The sequence below is a fragment of the Curcuma longa genome, unplaced genomic scaffold (assembly GCF_044706935.1).
Source record: "Curcuma longa cultivar G26 ecotype Majalengka, Jawa Barat unplaced genomic scaffold, ITB_CL_G26_1.1 contig_27413, whole genome shotgun sequence".
Taxonomy (NCBI): Eukaryota; Viridiplantae; Streptophyta; class Magnoliopsida; order Zingiberales; family Zingiberaceae; genus Curcuma; species Curcuma longa.
The window spans coordinates 1-14,787 of NW_027433413.1; the positions used below are offsets into that span (position 1 = coordinate 1).

Here is a 14,787-nt window from a genome sequence, read left to right on the forward strand (position 1 = left end):
GATCTTCTTCTGAATAGGGAAGTCCCGTACGAGTTCTAGCGATCGAATCGTATATTGCGCTTTAGCTCTCTCTCATAGACATAGGCCCTTCTCCCATCGCACACCCGACTTCAACCCCCCGGGCCAATCAAATAGCTCCATCTCAGCCCTCGTACTCTATTGGACTGCTCTTGCAATCAATTCATTCAGTAGGTCGGAACATCCAAGAAGAGCAACTCACTATGCGGAGGTAGTTTTATAGCTCTGCATCAAATGATGGGTACGTCCTCAGTAAGATAATTGAGTTCGAAGACTGGGCTCAACTTTTCCCTAAGAGCATGAGCAAGGGCTGCATACGACAAAAAAGCATTTCTTTCGTCAAAAAAGCCTAATGGTTGAGGTCGACTACATTTACTATATTTCTGCCATTGCAAGGATCCGATCTCAGAGTTCTTGGCCTGAACCGCTTTGCGTTACTGGGAAAGCACCTCATCAACTACCGAGGACTAGGGAGCAAGGGTCGTTCTATTCTCTGCCTGCCTATCTCTCGCTAAGGAAAAGTGCGGAAATTTATATTGATTTTAGGCTTAGTCGTAAATAGCCCCTTTGGCTATTTATCTGCTCTGCGTAGCAGAGGAACTTATATTATATACAGGCGGATTAGTCTACGCCAAAGGGGCTATTTATCTCCTTAGTCGTAAATAGCCCCTTTGGCTATTTCTCTACCCAATATAATATACAGGGGTAGCAGAGTTATATTATATACAGGCGGATTAGAACTTATATTATGAATGCAGGGCCTTTGGGGCTATTTACGAAAGGAGATAAATTGCCCCAAAGGCGTAGACTAACTGTATATAATATAAGATAAGTACCTCTGCTACGCAGAGGCATATAAATAGCCTTTGGGGCTATTTACGACTAATCCGAATTTACCTAAAATCAATATAAATTCTCAGATCTTCGTATATTTTCACGATATTGAATCTTATCTTGTCCCTTCCTAGTCCGTATAAGCCGTGTTCTTATGTAATATATAAGTGTCAATTGAGGCCAAAAATCTAGTAAATTGGGTGCTACTGTTTTCTAAGGGAAAGATCTACCGTACTTACTATAATATCTGCACTGTATATAATATATACTATAATTTATTATATAATATAAGTTCGCTATTCACGTAAGGATGTTGATTTGAGTAGAGTTTAAGTTTAGCATTCATTGAGTATCGTAGATAAGGATCAGACTCACTTCGGGGTCCCGGCCACCCCTCGTTCAAACAAGAGTCCTTTCCACTTTATCTTATGCCCTAATATAATAATAAGTCGTATTTCACAAATAAAGGAATAGCCCAGCCGCTCGGTGATGGGCTGGGCGGGGGTCCCCGACCCATCTATACCCATCACGAGCTACAATTTACTTTTATATAAAGAGCTAGAGAAAGAAAGAAAAGATGCCAGACCTCCTAAAATAAAATTAAATTCGTAGTCAATTGAAGTCGGAGTAGTCAAGTCGGAAGGAAATTGATGAGCGGAATTTCTTTTATAGGTACTCCTAGGGTCTAAGTAGAATATCAGTAGAATTGCGTCGACCATTTAGCTGATGAAACCAAACAGGATTACAGCGTGAAAATATACGAAGATCTGAAAAGTGGTTTAGTCGTAAATAGCCCCAAAGGCTATTTATATGCCTCTGCGTAGCAGAGGTACTTATCTTATATTATATACAGTTAGTCTACTTAGTCGTAAATAGCCCCAAAGGCTATTTATATGCCTCTGCGTAGCCGAGGTACTTATCTTATATTATATACAGGCTGATTAGAACTTATATTATATACAGGTAGGGCCAAAGGGGCTATTTATCTTCTTGGGGCTATTTATCTCCTTTATATTGATTTTAGGGGCATTTCTCTAATACAATAAATTCCCATTGCTGTACCCTTTATTCTCTTCTACTGGATTAGTCGTAAATAGCCCCAAAGGCTATTTCTCTACTCTGCATAGCAGAGGTACTTATATTATAGTAAGACGAATTAGTCTACTTAGTCGTAAATAGCCCCTTTGGCTATTTATATGCCTCTGCGTAGCCGAGGTACTTATCTTATATTATATACAGTTAGTCTACGCCAAAGGGGCTATTTATCTTCTTGGGGCTATTTATCTCCTTTGCGTAATTTACTAGATTTTGAATTTACTTTTATATTAGGCCTGCATTTATTCTCTTCTACTGGACCAGTGCGTAATTTACTAGATTTTGAATTTACTTTTATATTACCAATTGATGATTTTGATCCTCTTAAGGAAGTAAGTGCTATTTTGAATAACCCGCTATTTACTCCAGTTTCGCTCCACAGGATGTCGGAGGGCACCAGATCCAATTGCTTGGGTTGGCCTCCGCACCTCCTCGACTATGATTCCCTTCAGATACGGATTCAGGGGTTTCCCCCGTCCTAACCATAAATCTAAAGGTAGCCGAAGATACGATAGAGACTTATCAGAAACAATCCTCAATCGCTTCCACCTACGACTAAGGTGGTTCGAAAGTAGGCGGCCCCTGACTCGATACCCTGCTCCGGCAAGGCGGACTCACCCTTGAAAGGTGATACTTATCAGCCACCTGGCAGAGACCGATCAGTGTCGTAGCTGAAAGGACTGCTTTCGCAGAAACAGGAGACAAGTTTTTAGAAACTCTGTCAACCCTGCTTGGCAAACTCCAGAGCTCCACTCTTTGAGCATAATGACTTGCTCTCCGAAATAGAGACATCCAGAAGACCTAACAGTTTACGATACTGTTCAGCCACAGCCCTATCAGCAATGACAATGTCATCACCAAGTAAGGCATATCTCGTAAATGGGGTGTGTCCCCAACCTACTATCAATGCTGCCAACCACACCAAATAATGATGGGATAGACTCAAAAGCGCCCAAGAGCCATAATAGCCCAATGGTTGCCCAGTACGAAAACAAACAAATCGAGAACTCCCTACTAACGGGGGCCCGACCCAGAATGCTGACAGTGCTAGAGAACCATTAACAATACATGAAGCCAGACTAGGCCCAAAGATACATGCCATTAAATCATGTATCACGGACACTGGCCATCGATCAGTTGCAGATGATAGGTCGAAAGAGTAAACCTCCGACGGTCTCAAAAGAGCTAATCGATGTATGGGACGTTCCTGTTGAAACGTACCATCACAAGGAAGACGGGATAAGACCCGCATTCCCCAATCATGTACGGGATGGAGGAGACGCTGTCGTATATAGTTTCCTATAGCGAACAGTCGTCTCTTCCCGGCTCCCTCTAAGGAGCAAGCCAACCGACCTGGTCTCAGAGGATACCCTTCAAAGGCTGTTGCCAGCTCATCAAAGATCGGCCCTACTTGAGTCTCGTAGAACCTCAGATCCTTATTTACCATCCGAGTATTCCAGGAGTTATCTAAGGGCCATAAGACCCTCTTAACCCATAGAATACCCGGGTAAAGCCCTCCTTTGAATGAATCAATCGAAGATCCCTTGCAAAAGATGCCACCTCATATTTCATTGCTGTAAATATGGACGGTACAGCCTTTGGTCCGTGTCGATCATCATTAGGTGTGGACTTCCAAGCTCTACTCTATATCTGCCCAGGAGAACCCTTTATTCAAGGGAACTCCCCTGATCCAAGGAAGGTAAAGTGGTTGTAAGGTTGAAAATGCACTTTTTATAAAACCTAACACCTGCTTTATCCCATCTATATTGGTTGGGTCAGTCACAACCGAACTCAAAGTGCTTTTGCCAATTGGCTTAGCAAGCCTAATAATTCGACAGATACTAAACCACGATAAATATAGACGGACCAACCGATCTGCCCTCTCTCCTCTCCCAGCTATAATATGCCGGTGGTGAGATGGGATAATCGTTGGTATCCCTGCTCGGCTCAATGACACATATACCGGTGGGCGGGCTCGCTCACCTCCTCCATAATACTGTTGGAGATGAACACTACACTGTTTTAAATAGAGTGCTGCAAAAAGCAGACCCGATTTCCGGACAAGTGCCATAACTTTTCGTGCAAAGATCAAAGAGCAAACAGCTCCCTCTGTAGATAGATTACCAGTAACCATTAAGAAGATCTTAATCAGAAATCCCCTTAATGATCCCGCATGTTCAAACACGCGGCGCCATGAAGCCTGAGGCAGATATTCAAGAAATCCTTTGAAAAGCGTAGTCATCTTAATCCTAACATAATATTTTGGAAAGAGATGCTACACTCACCTCAAATATCCCTTTACTCGGGACAACACCTCTCCTTGACCCACCGGAACTTGTCGGGGACGGCGTCTGGTTACTAGCCAGATGTTCTTCAGATCTCGACCCTGGCCGGTCGTCAGTTTCGAGTTGTCTTGAGGTGATATTTCTATCATCAACCACCCAAGGTGCTCTTGGCAAGCAGCTAAGAGTACACAAATTGCTTTGCGCTCTCAGTGCCTGGAGGGAAGTAATCCTTCTCCCCAGCCGAGGAATGAAAATCCCCGGATGGTGCCTCTTACTAAGACTACTGAATGTTATTGTAAAAAGGTATAAGAGCAGTGATTTCAAATCATCGTACTCTGGCAAGGCAGAGTTTGCTTTCTTGGGGGATAAGTCGACAGAGAAGTCACCTCTCACTCTACAGAACCGTAAATGAGGCCTCATACGGCTCCTCCTTCCATTCTTTCGAAAGAATTGGATACGTTCGATAATCTCCTCCTCCACCCCCTATCGAAGAGTAACTAAGACGTCACGTTTTCATGTTCCAATTGAACACTTTCCGATCAGGGAAACGGATCAAATCACGATCTTATCATCTTATAATAAGATAAGAACAACGATCAATCCCTTTGCCGAAAATGGAGGTTCAGAAAGCAAGGAGAGAACAAAGAGTAGGGATAAAAGCACGATGCACAGGTAATTGTAGATCAGACTTGATCATCTTGTTGAGGTAATATAAAAGTAAATTCTGGCAAGAAAGTACAGTTATTCTTTATCGGTATGCAATGCCATTCACAACTACGGTATGCAAGTGCAAGTCCATTCAGATAAGTGAGAGTTGCGGTCGAGCCAAGCAACAGGTCTAACATGGCCTAAAATCTAGTAAATTATGCAATTTCACTCCATCCCTAAAGTGTAGATATATACGTTGGTTGAATAGGCCTTTATCTTACTCTTCGAGACAGTAGAATCAAACTCGGGATCCACTAGTTCTTTGACTGGATCAACGTATGGATCTGCTTTCGGCTCTGCTCCCGTCTGAGCAGCCCTCGCTGGAAACTTTGTCGATGAGCAGATCTTTCCCAATATATATACAGGGATAGAACTACTACTTTTGCAGGCACGCTGTAATCTGCTAGGGAAACGGCCAATTAGAAGCAATTGTTGCTACTTGTACTCGACTGGTATCATACATCAAAAGAGGGATAGGCTTCCTGGAAAGAAAGAGTTCTGTCGGGCCCAACAAAGTACTCTGTTCTTTGCCAACCTATTTCATACCGTACTCGTTGTACTTCCTCTTCTGCCTATATATACTACTGGTAATTTGTCTTTCTTTTCCATCCCCGTTCCTTGAGGTTTGTGTGTTGTTTAGTCTTTATTGATTGAGGGGTGAACTGAACCATATTCCCGAGTCACTTTCTCTTTTCCGGGTACGCTTACACAAGTCCAAGTTCAGTGTTCGATGGCCTTCCATTCCATCTCCTTTCGATTCAGTGAAAAAGCCTGACTATTTGAAGCCAATTCCATCAAGTGTAAGCCAGCCAGTTTCATTATCTTTATCTGTCTTTCCTTATCACGTCGCTATAATGATCGCCCAAATATATAGTAAGGGCCGCAGCAGATTACAGCGTGCCTGCAAAAGGAGATAAATAGCCCCAAGAAGATAAATAGCCCCAAAGGCGTAGACTAACTGTATATAATATAAGATAAGTACCTCTGCTATGCAGAGCATATAAATAGCCTTTGGGGCTATTTACGACTAAGTAGACTAATCCGCCTGTATATAATATAAGTACCTCTGCTATGCAGAGCAGATAAATAGCCTTTGGGGCTATTTACGACTAATCCGAAACTATTCAAAACGTATACTGATCTGCCCTCTCCTTCCCTGCTCTAACTCCTCCACGTCGCTCTGCTCGTCCCTTTGCTTTTTTTATGACGTATCGCACGTGCCCAGTCTCAACGTCACTTCCCAAACCTTCACCGCTTTTCCCCGATCTATTCAAGGTTCAAGTGTTCGGGTCCACAACAGGTAACATAAATGAACAAGTTTCTTTTGTATTCGAGCTGCTGAGGGCCGGAGCTCGTATGGAAACATTACTTCATTGTTCTATGAGGCCTTGCACTAAGCACATACTCGGATAGGGTCGCGAAGTGCAAAGATCCGGTCTTTGACAACCGTCGTCAGGACAACAAAGAAAACCTATATGAATGTGTGTTCGACACTCACACTATAGGCGGGACCGGTTATAGGATGATCGCCGAGTGGCGTTCTGCTCGATTAGGCTCATGCGAGTGAGGGATAAGCTTTCCCCGTTCGTTCGCTAAGAGCAGCACAGCAGGGAAACTCCGGAAGAGCTCGAGCAGAAATAGTTGGTGAAAACCCACAAGACGCGCTCCTTGCATGACTCCAACGTTTTATGAAAGCGAAAGCGACAACGTCTCACCCTAACCCTCAAATAGAGAAAGGGGGCCTAATAATGAGCAATGCTGGTAACTGCAAATGGTTCCTAACCTCATCAAAATCAGAGTACGGCATATCCGCCAAATATATAGTGGGGCCGGCAACACGCGAAGGAATAATGGTTCGATTCATCTCTTTGAATGCCAATTGAACCTTGAGAGTACCGCATGAGAATATGCTATCCCTGTGCTGTGGTACATGACTTGTGAACTCTCTTTGCCCATTTAGCTGCTTAAGTAACCACTGACTGACGCATTGGATTTCTATCTGCGGGTCTGACTCATCAACTGGTTCTCTCTCTTGTTGTACTGAATAGTGATGAGTGATGCATGCGGCACTTACTTGATCGATTCTTTAGTGCCATGACGAAAGATTGACCAGTTCAGTGGACAAGCCAGCCCTAGGAATAAGAAGACGTATTGAATGTTTCTCTCCCAAGCAGAAGCTATAAAGAAAAAAGTGCTCTTTCGATAGTAGCTACTGTTGTCCCAATTTACTAGATTTTTGGGGCCGGATATGAATATACTTTAATTCACGCAATTATACTGGTAATAATCTGCTGCGGCCCTTACTATATATTTGGTGAAACGACGTGGCCTGAAGAGGTCCATTACACTACCGGCAGTTCAAGAGCTCTCTCAATCCCAAATGCACTCGTCCCCTTTTTGAAAGGGGCCGGCAAATGGAGCTGTAAGACATTCATTTCCAAATAAATGTTAGATCTTTGTATGATTCTCCACCTTCAAGCGATGGTACGTTAAGCAAGCAACTTTTCTTCGCACCCGCCATACTATAATAAACTGTGCAAACTTATATTATATACAGGGGTAGAAGTTCATTTAAATATATAGGAGCTGGCAGTGAGGTAGGTGCCTCTCATTTAGCCGCCTCCTTGCTCGGTTAGCAGGTTGGTATAAATGACCCGGGGGTCTGTCCTAGGCCATTAGAAGTGAGGTCGTAGCGTGGGTCTCAGCTCCCGCCCTAAAATGAATATAAATTCCGATCTCCCTCGTACAAGTTCCTTTGCTCTGCGTCCTTTCACTCGCCCCTTTGCTCCTTCTTGCTATCTCGCCATCCCGGACTTAAAGCACTGAGTCTTGTCCCCCCCCACGGGACTACTTAGGCGTCGTGGCGTCCCCACACCCATTCCGAGTGAGCTGCCTCTTGTCCTCCCATACTATAAAGAAATTCCCTGACTAATTCATACCAAAGCTAGCCCCTGGGAAGAGGATGAAAGAGAACTATAGCCAGAGCCCTTACACAGAGGAGTCCACGTACGCTGCTATCGTAGAAGACAGACTACTACTAGATAGAGCAGCTCGCCCTCAGGGTTGAATAGAAGAGCTCATTTGGATATGCCAGCTACTCCTTGGGATAGGATCAGTTAGGAGGCAGGCTGAGTCTACGTCCCACTTGCACCACGCTAATAGAAGAGAGGGGAAGGCTTAGAAAGCTAGGTTAGCAGAGCCCATCATACTCAATCTCAGTCTAATCATGACTCAGAGCCAGTAGAACCTTCCACACGCTTCTGACCCATCTCTATAGTCTTCCTACCAATTCTCTTCAACGCGACACTTCGTTTGCCCTTCCGGGCCTTAATAAATTTGTTCGCTCGTCACCCTCGCTCATCCGAACCGAACTACTAGAATAGCTGCCACTACTGAACTGCTCTCTCGCTCCTCTTCTCTTCTGATCTCACGTTCCGCGGAGCGCCTTATTAAGGTGCGGAGGTGCCGAGACCGACTAAGTCGTGGACGAGAGATAGAGATTTCGATTTTTTGTCTTGACAGAACTGAACTGAGATGGTGGAACCTAACTGTCTAGCTCTATGGCACTGTCGTGTATAAGGGCAAAAGTAGCAGCATACCGAGACAGTAGAGACAGTAATAGCATGCAGCTGCGTCACGTTGTTCGCTCCTATCGATGCCAGCGACCGATGCTCAACGAAGCCGCTCATGGGCCATCCTATAACTATAACCGCTCGCTTGTTTTGTTCGAATCCCGTCCGTCTGAGAAGTGAAACTCCCGTCTGAGAAGTGAAAGGAGCTCGTTCCATATCCATAGGTCCTCCCCCGACCGATCGATGCGTGCACTTGGAAGAGTGGAACTGAAGCAGTAGCAGCACCGTTTTCTCAGTGACGAGCGAAGGAGAGTGTCCCTCTCGATGGCGAATGAGCAGGAGAGGGCTTCTATTCTAGTTAAATCAGTGCCAGCGGAGAAGAAGGACAGCCAAGCGAAAGTCATCCCCAGCAAGCAAGAATAAAGAGTGAAAGTTGCGCAGCCGACGAAGATTCAAAGGAAAGCAGCTAACGCTCAGTCGAATGAAGAAGTTGGGGTCTCAGGGCTTCTAAGAGCGTTAAGTGAAAGTTGCGCTAGAGCGGCTCTACGAGTCGGTTTTTCTAAGCCGGACTCGGGGAAGCGGAAAGCATCATCGGTTTAGGCAGTTCATCCCCCTCTGCGGCCCTTACTATATATTTGGCGAAAGAAATATATAGTATGGGCCCTAATCTAATATATACAATTGCGGCAGCCGGTCATCCGTGGTCAGCGAGCACGAAACTGATGCCTACGAAGCCAATTCAGAAGACAGCGAGGAAAGACAGTTGGTAGGCAGCGAGTGCTCCGTCCGGCCCAGCTAAGCGAATTTAATGAAGGTCGGTCAGACGAGTCGGTTTAGAGACTACCATAGGGAGGAGCAGAAGAGGATCAGATTCTGGTTCAGTCAGAGGGAGCTCTCTTCAGTAGGCTAAGGTGTCGATTTATTCAGGTCAGCCGAGTGAGGAGCGATTCACCACTCTTCATAAACTTATATTATAGTATGGCGGGAGCTCTGATCGACCAAGTGAAGCAAGAATACCAAGGTGCTTGAAGCAAGAATCATTCATAGGCTCAGAGTGATGCGGACGTTGGGCGAGAGGACAGTAGAGTAGTTCACTATCAATAGTAGTTCAAAGGCAGAGCAGGTAGTTCTTACCCGTAGTTCAAAGGCAGAGCATCAAGAGACGAGAAGGTCAGCAGAGGCGGGCTCGTAGCGGATAAGGTGCGGTGCTCATCCCCCTCATTTATCCTACGGTGTCTCAGAGATCTCAGTCTCATCCAACGCATCGGTGAATACGGTGTCTCAGAGCAGAGGATCCAAGTCATCCATAGCAAGTGGAAGCAAACGAGATGGGAGTAGACTAGGCAGAGAGCTGGCGGTCTTTTCACTGCTCTGCTTGCTCAGCTCACTGCATTCGGTCCTTGCTTCCGACCAGACCAGACCCTTGCTCCCCGTTTTTATAGTAAACTCAAACTATAAGAATGAGCCCGCAAAGCACCTCAGCCTTGGACTCAGAGCCTGGGACTGTCTTCGCTAGGTCTGATCGCGTGGCACCGAGCGCCATCCATATCTTCGGAGCCTGGGACGGGAACTGACTTCTCTGCCGCTAGCGCTCAACGAAGCCCCAACTCGAGGTCGTTAGCTGCGCAACTTTCACTCTTAGCTCAACGAAGCCCTATTAGAGTCTGGTCGAACCTCGCCAGGGCTTTCTTATTCATTCTATTCTGGTCAGGTATGGGTATGGGCGTCACTGCGTTCGCTCCTTTGATATTCAATCTGATTGCGCGCTCAAGCCGCTTCGCAGTTGCTTTCTCTTCAGAACGGCTCACTGAAGATTCTTAGTTGACGCTCGGAATAGGCACTCTACCCGAAAGAAGATAAATAGCCCCAAAGGCGTAGACTAACTGTATATAATATAAGATAAGTACCTCTGCTACGCAGAGGCATATAAATAGCCAAAGGGGCTATTTACGAAAGGAGATAAATAGCCCCTTTGGCGTAGACTAATCCGCCTTTGGGGCTATTTATCTTCTCGGGGCTATTTATCTCCTTAGCCAAAGGGGCTATTTACGACTAAAGGAGAGAAATTGCCCCAAGAAGATAAATAGCCCCTTTGGCGTAGACTAATCAGCCTGTATATAATATAAGATAAGTACCTCGGCTACGCAGAGGCATATAAATAGCCAAAGGGGCTATTTACGACTAAGTAGACTAACTGTATATAATATAAGATAAGTACCTCTGCTACGCAGAGGCATATAAATAGCCTTTGGGGCTATTTACGACTAAGCCTAAAATAAATATAAATTCCGCTCAATTTACTTTTATATTAGGCCCCGAACTCAGATCTTATTCTTAATTCAATAAGTCATGAATCTACTGGCCTTCGCTGCCATACTATAATAAATTCCCCGCCTTACTATAATATAAGTTCCTAAAATCAATATAAACCCGATTGACTGGAGATGCCGACCCGACTCTGCGTACGCCTTTTGCTGCTATATGGGATAGATTTCAAAGTCTAATTTCGTAACTTTCCCAGTGGCACTGGTTTTCCATATATAGCGGACTAGATTGAATGGCAGAATGAACCAACTTGTAGAGCGGGACTGGTGTGAAGCTGCTATGTCGGACAAAATTGATTGCGAAATGAGATCACTTCCAGAGCGGGACTACTGAAGCTACTATATTGGACTCAGCCTTTGACTCAGCCTGGGAGGAACGTAGCCCTTCTCTCTTGAGTTGAGTGCCTGTCCCCAACTCCGCCTGTCAAAGCTAGGTCTGATCACCCTCTCGCCCAACCATGCGAAGGATGAGTCTGCCGTCTGCTTTCGGATGGGCTGGCTGGAACTCAGACTAGGCCAAGTACTCGTCTCTGCCAGAGCCCGTTACTTGGATCCCTAGCCTTGGAACCCTCTTCTCTATCACTCACCGATCAGTCCGGGTGCTTTAGAAATGCTTCTCCTCTCCTAAAAGCACTCGAAGCACTGCTTGAACTAGCATCTCCTACTCGCACGAGCTCCTTTTCTTCCTACTATTAGAAATCTCTATAGAAGGTGGACTTATATTATAGTATGGCCCTCCAAGTCACCGTTCTGTCGATCAGAGCTCCCTGCTACTGCTAGCTCCTCTGCACTCTCTTATCAGGCTTCCTGGGGATGACTTGAGCGGGGTGAGAGATCTTTACTTAACTCTCGATCTCTGATTGATGATAGGGCTTCCGCTTAAGTGCTCGCCGCCTGGCACTACGTTACCTCCGATGGATTATCTACAACTTGGTCTAAGGTGTACTCGCTCCTCAAAAGCTCTCTGCCCCGTTGTCCTCTCTCGTTCCTTTCGCTGGCACTCCCGATACATTCTAAGCTAGAGGCTAGAGGGATGAGAGGTGGTAGGTCTCCTCTTGGATTCATTCTCCCAGAGCTAGAGAGACCTATCTAGTCTTGAAGATCTTTCTTCTTCTAAGGGCTGGGCTCGCACTCATACTGCTAAAACTCCTCAGCGGTGGGCTCTATAGTCTAATTCCAATTCATGAGCTTAGGCCTAAGGTGGGCTCACGAATAGGGCCATTAATAAGTCGCGTGCCAATCAATAGGTCAAGCTCTAGTCAGTGAGTTCGCCTCCCCTTCATTCTTCGCCTTCTTTTTCTTCTCATCTTAATCTACTTCGCCCGGAACTTATATTATATACAGGCGGAGGAAAAGCAATGAGCCGGTCATCGCACCCGTCCTATGCACCCGCGTCCGGCAACTCGGCCTAGGCTCTCCCCCGCCTATTCTATCAATGGTTGACTTGACAACAGTTACAAAAAACAAACAAACAACTTTGAACAATGAAAATACAAGGTCCCAAAGACCGACTAGTAGGGTTACCTAACACTATATATAGTGTTAGCTACCTGAACAAAAGCCCTATAAATATAAATTCCGAACTATGAACTATGAAGAGAAGAAGAACGGAGTGTCCTCTGACTGAATGAATCGACTCCGGAGCCCTCTACTCCGCCATTGAGTCTGCCGAAGACCCGACGAAGAGAATATTGACTGAAGACCCGAGGAGTGATCGCGATCATTCCTTAGCCGCCAAAAATATAGTAAATTAAGCCACCGGCTCCTCATTCCGATCCTGAATGCGAAGAGAATAAGATGCCCTCGCCTCCTCTTCCCTTCGTGCTTCCTTCTCTACCCCGCGCTTCCTTCCTCACCAATGACTGAGAGCCCTCCCCGATCTCGAAGCCACTAGACTCAACATGACGGACTACTGGCCTATGAGTCTTGAGACCCGTTTAGGACAAGCAAGAAAGACGAGACCTAATCCCGATCTTACCTAAGATTGATGATTACTATGGACTGATTGATAGTGCCTAAGATTGATTGGTAGGACGACGACACCACTATTGTCTTGCATTCACTCGTTAGCTCAGTCGACGGAGCAAGATGAACGGCTTGCAGCCCCTCCGCTCCACTGGTTTAGTCGACCGGAGCATAGCACCCACTCGCGTGTGATTGATTGTCCGATCGAATGGAAAGCTGGCGACCGAATTCATGAGAAAGGTAACCCGACATAGTCAAGAATGGAAAGCTGGGCTACAACTACATCCGGCAGAGGCAGCCCGTGATAAACTCTTCCCTGCCCCATTAGCTGACCGCTTCACTCTCGCCCCTGGCTCCTTATGAACTCCGGTGAACTCTCTTCTTTGACTACTGCCACTGGTTTTCTTATAATTTATCTCTTCGACAGTCCTTTATGAGAACTCTCCGACTTGCTTGCATGTGTGTCGCATATTTCTAGCCTTCCTTCTGAGCCAGGATCAAACTCCTCTTTGGAACATAATTGTATGTGCATTTTTAGATTCTCTCTTCTACATATCTTGACCTCCTGCATTTTCTTTATTATCTTCTCTTATAGTCAATTAAATTACTACTTACTTTTATATTAGGCCTGCATTTTCTTTATTCTCTTCTCTTATAGTCAATTAAATTACTACTTACTTTTATATTAGGCCTGCATTTTCTTTATTCTCTTCTACATTAGTCGTAAATAGCCCCAAAGGCTATGCAGAGTAGAGAAATAGCCAAAGGGGCTATTTACGACTAATCCGAATCTCCTGCATTTCTCTACCGTAAATTCCCATGTTGAACACCTCTGCGCATCCCCCCTACTATATATTAAGTTCTCTTTCCACTCCTTGGTACACCATTGACGACGTAGGTATGCCTGCCATTTAGATATGAGACTAATCCGATCGATTGTAATTTACCTCCTCGCCTTTAGGGCCATTTATGTAATACTACTTTAACATGAACGACAGCAGCTCTGGAAAAAATACATTCACAAAATCTAGTAATTTAATTTAAGGAAAGCGAATCCATTCTTTGGCTCTCCGGCCGCATTACCACCGGTCCAATTGGTGAATACAGATAGGTTCAGAAGGACAACCCCTACGCGAGAATCAGAGTGAAGTGAGAGCAGTCGAGTCGGGGACAAGACGAAGTGGAGACGAGGACATGAGCGACTTAAAGTGCAATGCTTGCGAACTAATCAAGTGTGGGCTCACAGTTATGGAGCGATTCAGACCTCCATAAAGAAGATTCATCATAGCCATAGGCATGCATGTCTCATATAGAAAAGATAGCGGACAAGTTCCGCGGCTCTTCATCCCGCATAGTGGGGAAGCAAGAATATCATATTGACTCCTCCAACTGAAGTGAAGCAGCCGGAGAAGAGTGAATGTCTTCGCATACAATAGTTTAGTCCCTACCAACAATCTTAGGTAAGATAAACTGAACTTGTCCGGTGGGCTCGCTGGGTTAAATTCCTTAAGTGACTCGTCCATCTCGGACTCTACCTATGCAGGCAGGATAGGAGGTTCGCACTCGTCGTGGTCAAGTCGTGCGAATGCCATTAATTATTACCAGAAGGACTCATATATAAAGAAAGATGCGAAGTCGAAGAGTGAACGAGAGCGAGCGACGCAGGGAACGGTAGGACCACTCAAGTGGAATGGAAGTCCCACGGAGCAGTGCCCGTCAAAGCAAGCCGGGTCTTAGTGGAGAAGGGAAAACCCGGATCGAATAGTAGAGCCTTCCTTGCCCGGATCCGATGTGGAGTGGAGAGCCTAGGGAGGACTCCCGGATAGGTAGACGTGGGGAAGCCAGGACGCTTTAGACCAATGAACGAAGAATGGGGAAAGAAAGAATAGAGGAGACTAAAGAGCGGTGCGGGAACTTCTCAATTCAGTATAGCATGCCTAATCAAAGGAGATAAATTGCCCCAAGAAGATAAATAGCCCCAAAGGC

At 45.4% G+C, this 14,787-nt stretch overlaps 1 pseudogene; it reads right to left on the reverse strand.

The window, feature by feature from the left end:
* Positions 1-2,303: 2,303 nt before the first annotated feature.
* LOC141819033 (putative mitochondrial protein AtMg01110) lies at positions 2,304-3,394 on the reverse strand (annotated as a pseudogene).
* Positions 3,395-14,787: the final 11,393 nt, after the last annotated feature.